Below are 11849 nucleotides of genomic sequence, written 5' to 3'. Positions count from 1 at the left end.
AGCCTCGCCTCTGGCCCTCACTCCAAAAAATCAGTGTCCCCCTGTAAGTCCCTGGTGCTCCCCTTGGAGCCAACCCAGCATTGGTGCTCAGAGCAAGAGAGTCCATCACCAGGAAAGTCCACTTGTGGACGCAGCCCCTTTAAGAGGCATTTGCAGCTGCTGCAGGCTCTGTCCCACTCAGCTGCTGGGTACTGGGCAGCCTCATGTCTTCGCCTCATCCTACCTTCTACCATTGCAGGTCGATTAATTATTTCTCTCCCTAGTTGTAGGGCTTCTATTCATCTAGATCCCAGGTGACTTTCCTGTTGTTTGCTCTGTGTTTCTGTCACAACTTCGATTTGGTTGCAAGAGGGATGAACAAAGCTTCTATCATCTATGCCATTTTTTTCCCATCTCCCCTCTCTTCCATTTAAGGACCCTCGTGATTGGCCTCATACGAAAAATCCAGGATAATTTCTGTGTTGAGGTTGGCTGATTAGCAACTTTAACTCTATCTACAATCTCAATTCCCTTCACCATGTAACGTACCGTGTTCGATGGTTCCAAGGATTATGATGCAGACATATTTGAGGAGACATTCTACCTACCACACAAGTTAAAAACCTAATGACAGGATCACCAGTTTCTCCTGGACCATCAAAAGGAAAAATGGCATTTTAATTACTGATTATCAATGATATTAAGCACTATGAATGTATCAGGTAAATGTCTAAAGCTTTTAAATGTTTCAAGTGCTCAGGGGACAGTTTACATGGACATGGAAAGTCTCTCTGTAAGCTAACCCCTAACTTAGAGGTAATAAATTTACTGAAAAAAAATCAGGTTACTTCACAAACTGGCAGTTTATCTTTGAATAATTCAGGAAAATTTTCACATTGCTTAATCTCCATTATATCTTCTTAGAAACCGTACGATATAACCATAGCATCCCGTGAACCCATCTATTAAATTTTGAAGTGTAAAATACCCATAACATAGAACCGGAAGGCAAAATTCCTGTAAAGCACATTAATATCAGCCAACCATTATCCTTTTCATAGCCAACAGGAGAAGCTTCTTCACAGTACTGCTGAGATTATTTCCTCCTTCCCCGAAGGCAAAATTTATGCTTAAAGTTGTCCAAATATGTAAAGACAATGATGAATAGAGTTTCCTGAAGATACATCACTAAATGGAAAAAAAAAAAAAAAAAAGAAGGTGAACTTTATGGTATGTGAATTATGGTATTGAATTATAGCTCAATAAAGATGTTATCCAAAACCCCAGGCTTCATTTCCACCAAGCTGCCTTCCTGACCCTTTCCTACAACTATTCTGCACTTCACCTTTGAGTCTTGGTCTAAGCTGCCCAAATCCTTGGAGCTGTCAGCATGTTTCTACTGAACCCCACCTTCCCATTATCACCCACAGCACACACACACACACACACACACACACACACACACACACACACACACTGCTTTTTCTTCTCTACCTCTCTATTAAACTCACTTAATTCCAGGAAATTTTCATTAACTATCTTTCATTCACTTATTTAATAATTTTATTGATCTAACACCTACTTATTTAGAATAAAAACAATGTGCCAAACACTACCAAAACAACCTTTAAATGACTATTTCTTCTAAGCAATTTTGTAATTATCATAGTGATTGTGCATATTTATATGATAACTCTCTGTCTCACGCTCTGTTCCGTTACTAAATAAGGACTTGCTGGATCTTTTTACCCTTAAACACTCTAGACTCTGGCATACAACTGGTTCTCAGTAAATTCTAGTTAACCTGCTGAGAGACTGATGCTGCGAAGAACAGCTAGTCTATCTCTACTTCACAGTGAGAGAAAGTAAATGCCCCTTGTCTCACATTTCTGACTTTTGACCCATCCTCTTCTCTCCCCCGTCCTCTTCACCAAAACAAGCTTGGAATACACCCAATAAGTAACTATATAGCCCAAATTTACCAAAAAACTGGAACCCTGAGGCCTACAATCCTAGTTCTTTGCCTAAAAGACTGCTCATTAACTGTGAATTAAAATGACATCTTAGAGTATGGTGGACCAGGAGACAAGATTTGAGGGACAAGTGCTGCCACAAATCAGCTGTGACATCCTGGACAAGCCACAACTTCTTAGAGGTTTAATGTCCTCATCCATAAGATGAAAATGCTGGTATCTGCCCACAGAGGCTTCTTGAGAAGATGAAATAAAAAAGTGTTTTTGAAACCTACAAAGGCTTACAAAAAGTATTGACAAACCTCTTCTGTCTTTCTCTGGTTCATGTACTGCCTTTCGAAAAGCCCCAGAGCACCTTTCAAACCTAATTCCATGTTGATAAGTCAGCCCTTTAATCTTTGCCTTTTGGTGCTAAAATGTAAAATCAAACCTCACAAAAGAAAATCACACTGACTTTCTTCACAATCCAGTCATGCCTCAAACCTCTGCAATCTGGCTTCCATTCTCAGAAATCTAATGAAGCTGTACCATTAAAGGTCATATATGAACTCAATTTGCCAAGTCTAAGAACTTTTTTTCTTACCAATCTACTGGTCACTTGATGCTATCAATCAATTTTTCTTTCTCCACTTCAGAGACATAGCAATAGTGTGGTTTTTCTTTCAATTTTCAGACCCACCTTCTCAAAACTCTTTATCTACACTTTTTTCTCCTTCTACCTCCTAATCGTGGCAGTCTCCAATGTTCTGGCCCCACCCTCCCCTTTGCCCTCCCATTCTTACTTCATGGACTCACCCACCCTCGTGACTTCAGTGGCCCCTTCCTGAGCAAATGATTCTCATTTATAGCTGTAGTCTTGATCTCCCTCCAGGCCTACTGGGTGCTCCCACACATGTGGCCTACCATCAGCTCAACCATGTCATGTCCAAAACAAAACATTATTTCTCCCCAAACTAGCTCTTCTTTCTGCTTTCTCTCTCCCTTATTCCTCAAATAGAGTTAGTCACCCAATTCTAACAGTTCTTTCAAAATATCTTGTCCAAGCCCTAGTTACAACATGAAGAGCTATAGTACTAGTTCTACATCTATCTTACACCCCCAGTGGGCTTTCCTTATTGACCAAAGGGAGTGAGTGCCAGTTTTGATTTGTGTTTTAATTATACACTAAATTTTAAATTTATAAAAAATTTTCTGAGTAACAAATTTTGCTAAGCATTTTTTATACATTGTCTTAAGAGGAAAGTTTGAGTATTATTCTCATTCAATAGTAAAAAATGTATGGTAAAAGATCATATAATAAGTGTTTTTCAAATCAACAGACTGGAGTCTATGGCCATGCCAACCTGAACACGCCCAATCCCATCTGATCTCGGAAACTAAGCAGGGTCGGGCCTGGTAAGTACTTGGATGGGAGACCACCTAGGAAGACCCGGTGCTGTAGGCATAAAAAAAAAAATCAGATCAACAGACTGGGGATGATATGATTTGCCCCAAAATATTAACGGCGTATGTTTTCCAACTTTGTTAACTTCTGCCTGATCCAAACTGACTCCTGACTCAAAGAGAGCTCCAGACATCCAGGTCTTAAAGATGGGGTCTATTTTATTCCTAGATATCTAGGGATTCAGTACCTTTCCTACAACTCATGCCCACCCATCCTACCCCACCCACCCCAAAGTTCCTGCCTAGTAAACCCACGAACCCTAGTGAAGCATTTCTTCTCTTTTTTCTGCCACACACGACCTGCTCACTTTCTCCACTGCATTGCTGAAACACCTTCCAAGCATCACCACTGCCATCAAACCCCTGCCTTCCTCCCCGGAGAGCAAGAAAGTGCTCATTGTTCCACTCAGGAACTAGAACCTAGGTTATCATCGAAGATACATGAGGTTTCAGTATAATTATTTTGAATCCATCTTTTGATGTTATCCATATTTTAACATCTGCCTCTTTTTTGTAGCTCTAAAAAGAAAATCGTATGACTTTCAGCCTCTTTTAATTACTGAATAATATATTCAATGCAGTATGAAATTTTGTCTCTATGCCCCTCATCTCTGACACCCCATCCCTAACATTTATCCCTCAGGATGCTGTGCCATTCTTCATGGGAAGTCTGGCCATGTAACCAGCCTGCCTGAGCTGGGCAAGGCTTCTTCTCAAAGCCATGTTATTTGGTCCTGTACACCCTGCTCCACTTATCTTAAAGGGAAAGTTTGGCCCCCCAAATCAACTCCAATACTCTACCACCTACTTCTCCCTCTCTCTTTCCAATTGCTTTCTCTGTTATCCCAGAGGACCCTTCCAAGCTCAGTAAACAAATTCAGCCCCACGACATTTACCCCTTCTCTTCTAGAGTCTCTCATCAGAGTCGCGCTTGCCTAAACTTACACAACAAAATCATGGCAAAAAAAAAAAAGAAGTCACAATACTCCAGCTCATTTGCTCCCAGGAGATCTCTCAAGCAAACTGACTCTGTTGAATTAACTGAAGATGCCTGCCTCTCTGTGATATATATTTTTAGACTATTGGTCTGTCATAATCAACTCTTTTGTGCTACTTCATTTTTTATTAAAAATTGTAGGCATAGCTACCAAAAGACCAACAGCAACATTGAGACATAATTTCTCAGTCAGCAACAAAGGGGCTCATAGGAAGGGAAGGCAAACAATCAGGGGGAAAAAGGCCTGTGGATAGACTTGCCACCACTTCAAGAACAGTGTGAGTCAGAACAGACAATCACAAGAGTGTTAACTGGGGCACTGACAGGACAAATCTCCTTCCATATTAATTCATAAAGATGTTTATGCCCCAGTTACCATTTGAAACATTTACTTATTTGGGGGAGTGTTGGAATCTATGACCTAGTTTCAGTTTACCTGTTTGTGTGGCGTATAGCCTCCACATTCACAGGCGCAGAGCCATTCCATTTTAGTTCAGAAATTTAGGGAGAAATTATCTTTCAGGACCACTCCTGTGTAAGAGTCAGGAGCAATAGAAAGATTTTTTTCTCTCTCCATCTCTCATCTCTCCATCCCTCCCCATACAGCCTCTATCCCCTACTGGCTGGACTAGAATTCTTTAATCAGCTCTTCGTCCTTGAGCACGATCAAATGAGTTTTGCACTAAGTTAAAATGGAACTATCACAAGAAGAGGTACACATTAAGTCTTACCGGTCACTTGCATTTTGATAAAAATTAGTTAATTATATCTCTTTTCCACTTTCTACAGAGCAAGATTTTAGAAAAGAGAAAAGAGCAAATGGATCATGGACACCATGGAGGTATAAAGGTCATGGAAGAGTCTACAATCCAGGTGCCTGCATCACAATCTCGCCAAAAGCAGGGTCATGGCTATTCTTATTTCCAATTCTGTTACTCCCCTTAGCCCCATGTGGTATCCAAGAGACAAATAGCTCACTACTCCATGTCACTATCTAAAAAGTAAGAAGAAGAAAGAATCAATGGATTGCAAGGGGAGAGCCAAAAAGACATCAAGCCAATTGTTTGGGGTGAGCTACTATTTTCTAAGGTTAGTCTTATTTTCTTACTTATCAATAACCTATGCAAATTCATGTCTTCAAGTGACCTTTATTGTCAGAGTTACAGGAGCCAATAGATGAATAACAAATACGTAGTGTTTCCTGGAGTGAGAAGGGAAAGGAGGAAGTAACCCTGTAGCCATCATTTTGAGAACTTGAGCTTAATATTTTATGAAAAGTTGGCACCCGAGGTCTCTGAAATGTGGATGAAAAACAGCCATTTCAAGACTGCAAGCAGTTTTCTTCAAGCAAGGAGATCTAAGAGGCCAGTCAGGACCAGCTACATAATTTGCAAGGCCTAGTGTAAAATTTAAATGCAAGACCATTGTTCACAAATTTGTAACAATTCCAAAATGGTGACAGCGTAGCATTAAACGAACGCCCCATTCTAAGCGCAGGGTCTTGTGAAACTGCACAGATTATAGTCCCATGAAGCCAGCTTTGGGGCCGTTTAGTTATTCAAATGTGTGGCATAGACCCTCTTTCAGCATGGAGATCATTAAGACATAACTCCAAAGAGCTAAACAGCTCTATTTAAGAATGATTTTCATGAAGGCAGGAATTTGGACCTTTTAACGTACCACCAAATCGCCAGAGCGCAGAGTAGGTGCTCAATACATATGAGTTGGGGAGTGGGGTGGGAAATGAATAAACAAAGATAAAATAATGTGCATGCCATGGGCAGCTGCATCATTATAGACTTTACTGTTTGTTTTCAATCTTTCTGTGTAGGAAACTAACTTGTAAGTACAGATAGATTGTTGCCTGTGCTTATGAAGACAGCAATATTCTTTAGGAAGTGTTTAGTAAAGAAAACCAAAGAGCTGTTTGCATTAAAGAGTTTAAGAGAATCTGGGCACGATGGTGCTCTGGAGTCAAGAGGACCAAATGCAGCTCCAGTGGGAAGAGGCCCTTCTCATTGCTGATGAAAGGAAGCCGGATTCATTCTTTCGCCACTGCTATTGGAAGCACTGGGAATATGTCTTGAAACATTAGCAGTTACTTAATCTTTCCGTGCCTGTTTCCTTCACTACAGAAAATGGTGGGATCATATAGTATTTACCTCCCAGGGCTATTTAAAGGACCAAATGAGTTATACACGTCAAGCCCTTAAAACAGTGCCTAGAACATAGCGAGTGCTATACAAATATTTGCTGCTTATTATAATGTTCTTTGGAAGGACAACATTGTCCATGGCAACTGTGAAGCCCTTTCAAGCACCTTCCAAGACAGTAAACTTTGATGAAGGGAACAGGAACAGAAGAGGAGGAACAGGCTGGACAATATCAAAAAGCAAGTGTGTGACCACTTTGTCCCTCATCTCCTACCTTAGCAAGTTGCCAGAAATAGCTAGGAAAGAAGAGTTCTTTACTTGGTGGGGAATGGAGGGGATTAGGGGTTGGCAGACAGCAAACACAGGAACTTCAGGGCTCCAGTGCTATCGTGTGATTTGACTTGTATATTAAGACTAGAGGCAGAGTTGCATGGTGAGAGTCAACACACCCTGGTGGTTATGAGCAAGTGTTCTGGAATCAGACTTTCTGGATTCAAGTCCTGGTCTATCATGAGGTCAAATTAATCTAATGGTATAACTAAAATCCAGCCCTGAGTGATAATCCTTCTTCTAAAAGCTCAAAGTTGAACTAAATTCCCATAGAACAAATCGTGTTTTTCTAAATTCCCACAGAACAAATCTGTGTTTGAGTAACCAAAACGACAACTGGCCCAACTGGCACCTGTGTGTGAATCAGGAAACGTCTGCATTTCCTGAGCCTGACAAAGCTCAAGCTAGACTTTATTCCCAATTCACCCCCTTTTCCAGGAACCCTTGTTCACGGTATGTAACCTTAACAACTATACTCATGACACAGTTAACCACCTTAGTTATTATTTTAGTCTGGAAAAAAAAACTTTGAAGAAAAATGTTATTTAATTAAAAAATTAAAGTTCATGAATTTTGCATAAATTTTTGCAAGTATTCAAGTTGGAAAATGACCAGGGACATCGACTCCTGGAAGTTCTAACCAGTCTTACTCTCTTAAACAAAATATATCATCCTTCTTAAAAGAAGTGTCAATAAATGCTTTGCCAAACAGAGATTGGAATTGAAAAATAGTGGTTACTCTTACCAATTGTTTACAAGGCTTAAATGAATAGTAATAATTTTCCCCATGAATTCTTTAGGCAAAAAAAATTGTAAGAGTAATTTGAGACAGTCATATGGTAAATTATCTGCATGCCTTTAAAATAGGAAAAGATACATACATTAAAATATTTTCTACATGTAATTTAGGTAGAGCTATAAGTTATAATTAAGTGAATAGTAAGAGATGTGAAATCCTTATATTAGGAGAGTAGAAATGATTTAAAATTTCACAGTTACCACTGATTGTGTATATTTTCCTGACGTATGTTCTCCAGTGACCTGGAACAGTCCTGTCACAATCGTTTCCCAGCAGTGGGCATTTCTTTCCCTGGCAGTGTGGACAGATGAGTGCTGAACTGAGTCAGGATATAGGGGTTTTGGTTGACACTTTGCAACCAACCCTCTGGACTGCCTGGAATGATCTTCCTTCTGTTCTCCATCTGGTAAACTTCTATTCATCTTTCAAGACTCAACTCAAATGCCACCTCCTCTGAGAAGCCTTCAGGGACTCCTCCAGGAAAGTCTGGATTCCCATACATTTTGCTCATATCTTTTTTATAGTATTTTTGCTGTTTCATAATTTTGGTTTTCCCAACATGGTTTTCTGACTAAAATATAACTTTCTCGAGGCCAGGTAAGAGGACCTGCTATATTTTTTCTCTAGTACCTAATACTTTACTTGACAAAATGAAAGATTAAATGAATGAACAAGTTGTGTGACCCTAGGCAACTCACACGGCCTCTCTGTTACTGCATTTTCTTCATCTCTAAAAAGAAGGCATCTGTCTGTTTTCACAAGTTTGCAGCCAGTCTGAATGCTTCTTGAACACATAACATTCACTACAGATATTCCATCCAGGCCCTTTTCAGTGATAGGGCAGACAGGGTTACCTCTGAGATTCTGCCATGTCTCCTTTGTATTTTCTCCACTCATCTGATTCCCCTACACAACCCAGATATGACTTTTCCACAGGCCCTTGCACTCAGCTACTTGTCAACAGTGTCAAGTTTAGGAGCGCAAAGCCTGGAAACAGACTGAGTTAAAATACTGGCTCTAGCACTTATTACTTACATGATCTTTGAGATGTTATTTAACCTATCAATTCCCTAATTTTAAAATAGGAATGATAATAATAAAAATTACATCTACCTCATAGGATGTCTAAGACAGGCTCTGATCAATCAGAATGGATGTCAGTCTTAAACTATCAGCACAGCTATACTGGACATAGGTCCCCTCATGTCCTATGTCTCTCTCTCTAGGGCTGATCCTGTTGTTGAAAATGATCCTGTTTTTGAAAATAAATGAAATAAAAACTTAGTAAAGGATACTCACCCCCCGCCCCTCCCCCAATTATTGCATTATCAATAATGCAAAGGGGAGTGGAGAAATTCAGGTTAAGTCCAGGCCCTAGAAGGCTCAGCTCAAGACAGGTTTCTAAGCTCTGTCGATTTCACTTTGGCAATGAGTAGTGAGACCAAGCTTTGGAACTTATTCTTCCTGGTTTGTGAACAGAATATATGTCTATTTAATATCAGAAAACAATATTAGAGGCTTTCTCAAGATTTATAGTTCTCCAATCATATCTGTAACTTAAGAAACTTATTTTAATAATAGTATTTAATATTAAAATACGCTTTATACTTTTTCCTATAAATCATTTCCTAAGAGTCTCACAAGCCTAAGAATAGACCAGATATTATCTGTCCCATTAAAAAAGTGATCACTAATCTATTGTATGTGGAAATGTCTAACACATAAGCTTTTTGGCAATTCTTTAGAAACTTACATAAACATTGATGAACCAGTAGTATTCTCTGGGAAGGTAAGAGAGTAACTCTAATTTTCTTCATCAATTTTCTAGAATTTAATTGTAAACCTTCGATGATTTTAGAGTCTAGGTATAATAACATATTAAATGTGGCTTAGAAATTGCTGCTGTCACTAATAACACATCCCAAGAATATAAGGTAAGTGACTCTTATTGACAGAGCAACATAGAAATAGAGACTTATCTAGTATACAGATTAGGTACAAAATAACATAGCACATTAGTCTGAAATACAATGCTATTAGTTGATCCACAGACCATCTCTCCCATATGGAAGTGAGCATGGTGTTTGGTCACAAATTAGAATTTTACACAACAGAATACATGGTGCGAAATGAATAATCTTTATTCAGGCAATTCACCATAATATTCCCAACCCTCTCTCACTGTTTATTATATTAATGTAGCCTTGGCTTTTAAGGGAATGCTTGACAAGTTAAAGCAGATGCCTTAAAAATGTAAGTTTAGGTATAGATATGGATCTGCAGACTAGATATTAATATATACTAGCTGGATTTTCTGTCTTGAATTCTAGATAAGTATTTGTCTGCTGGTAATCTTATTCGATAAGTCCAGAGGAAAAGAATTGTATCATCTTATTACTAAATGTGAAGTTTTCTTATTCTTGAGAGCAAATAAGCTAAGCAATCTTTTTTATTGAACATAAATGATAGAATAATGTTTTGGAAAAATTATAGGAAGTAAGCAGATGAGAAATGGGAGAAAAGCCACATGGGTAAGGAAAACCATGAGCTTTCACCACATAACTACAAAATATAAAGGAAATTTTTCTTGGAAGGCCTATGGGTCACTTGATTCAGCAACAGTGATTTATTTTTCATTCAGCAAGGGTTTTAAACTTTGGGAGTACAGCAAGTTTTATGACATATGGTTCTCAGCACCAGCTGTGACAGAGAAAAAGGGCCGTTGATAGAATAATTCTGACTAAGATAATGAGATCCTTAGCTGGCTGCATCTAATAGCCTCACAGGAAATTTTAGGATGGAAACCAGCCAACAAGCACATCTTCATTAGCCCTTTCCTTTGAGTTGGCACAAACAGTAGACACTTATTTATTTCTCTGAAAAATTAATTCCTCTAAAAAATTTTTAATGGAATCATTTTACATGATAATCCAGCCTATATCTCAAACAGGTAAAAGCTTTAAAATAACTCCCTATCTTGCTAACTTATCTTTGTCCTCATTATGTCATCCTGGGCATTATACTGCAGAAGGTGGAAGACCGAACAATAACTGGAACCATTTGAGATTGGAAGCGCAGTGAGGAAATGACCCACAAGGAACTCTGGGTCCATGTAGACAAGGGTCTCCTATAGCAGACCAGGAATAAGCAATTACAAGCCACAGATGATTTCTCATTAGGGGTGCTTTAGATTGAATCTTTCTGTCTCCGCAAATTCACATGTTGAATCCTAACTGTGATGATATTAAGAGGTGGAGCCTTTGAGAGGTGATAAGGTCATGAGGTCCAAGTCTTTATGAATAGGATTAGTGCCCTTATAAAAGAGACCAAGAAAGCTCTTTTGCCCCTTCCACCATGTGAGTTTACAGGGGAAAGATAGCCATCAGCGAGAAAGTGGGTCCTCACTAGACACCAAATCTGCTGGCACTATGATCTCAGACTTCTCAGCCTCCAGAACTGTGAGAAATAAATGTTGTTTATAAGTCATCTAGTTTATGGTATTTTCGTTATAGCAGCTGGACTAAGACAGGGAATATGACATAATCAGATTGTGCTTCCAAAAATCACTCTGTTGAAAATGTGGAGAACAGACTGGAAGGAAAAGACAATGTGATATCGCTTGGAAGATTCCAGAGATAGGCTGAGAGGGGAAATTTTTTTTTTTTTTTTTAAGGCAAGGCGACCCTTGGTTGACCTCACAGATTGCAAGAATGTTGTCAGCTTACAATTCCTTATTTATTTATTTTTTTAATTTTTTACACCTACAGCACCTGGTCTTCCTAGGTGGTCTCCCATCCAAGTACTAACCAGGACCGACCCTGCTTAGCTTTTGAGATTGGATGGGATCAGGCTTGTTCACAGTAGCATGGCCATAGACAACAGGAGAAATTCTGAGAGCCTAAACTAAGACAGTGGCTCTGGGGATAGAGAGAAGAAAACAGATTCAACATTTAGTCGACAGGTCCTATTCATTCTCCGAAATATCCTGATCAATTTAGTCAAATGTCCCAATAATGTCTTTTTTAAAATTTTTTAAAATAAATTTATTTATTTAAATTAGTTTCAAGTATACAGCACATTGGTCAGACATCTATAACGTTCATAAAATGATCCCCTCGATTGCCCCCTCCTTCCCCTGGCCCTCCACTTAGGTATCATATTAATGCTGACTGCAT

At 39.0% G+C, this 11849-nt stretch overlaps 2 pseudogenes; one reads left to right on the top strand and one right to left on the bottom strand.

The window, feature by feature from the left end:
- Positions 1–3277: 3277 nt before the first annotated feature.
- Positions 3278–3396, top strand: LOC111729880 (annotated as a pseudogene).
- Positions 3397–11432: 8036 nt separating this feature from the next.
- LOC111729885 lies at positions 11433–11551 on the bottom strand (annotated as a pseudogene).
- Positions 11552–11849: the final 298 nt, after the last annotated feature.

Source organism: Pteropus vampyrus, unplaced genomic scaffold, assembly GCF_000151845.1.
Source record: "Pteropus vampyrus isolate Shadow unplaced genomic scaffold, Pvam_2.0 Scaffold287, whole genome shotgun sequence".
Taxonomy (NCBI): Eukaryota; Metazoa; Chordata; class Mammalia; order Chiroptera; family Pteropodidae; genus Pteropus; species Pteropus vampyrus.
This window is presented reverse-complemented; position numbering and strand designations above follow the sequence as displayed.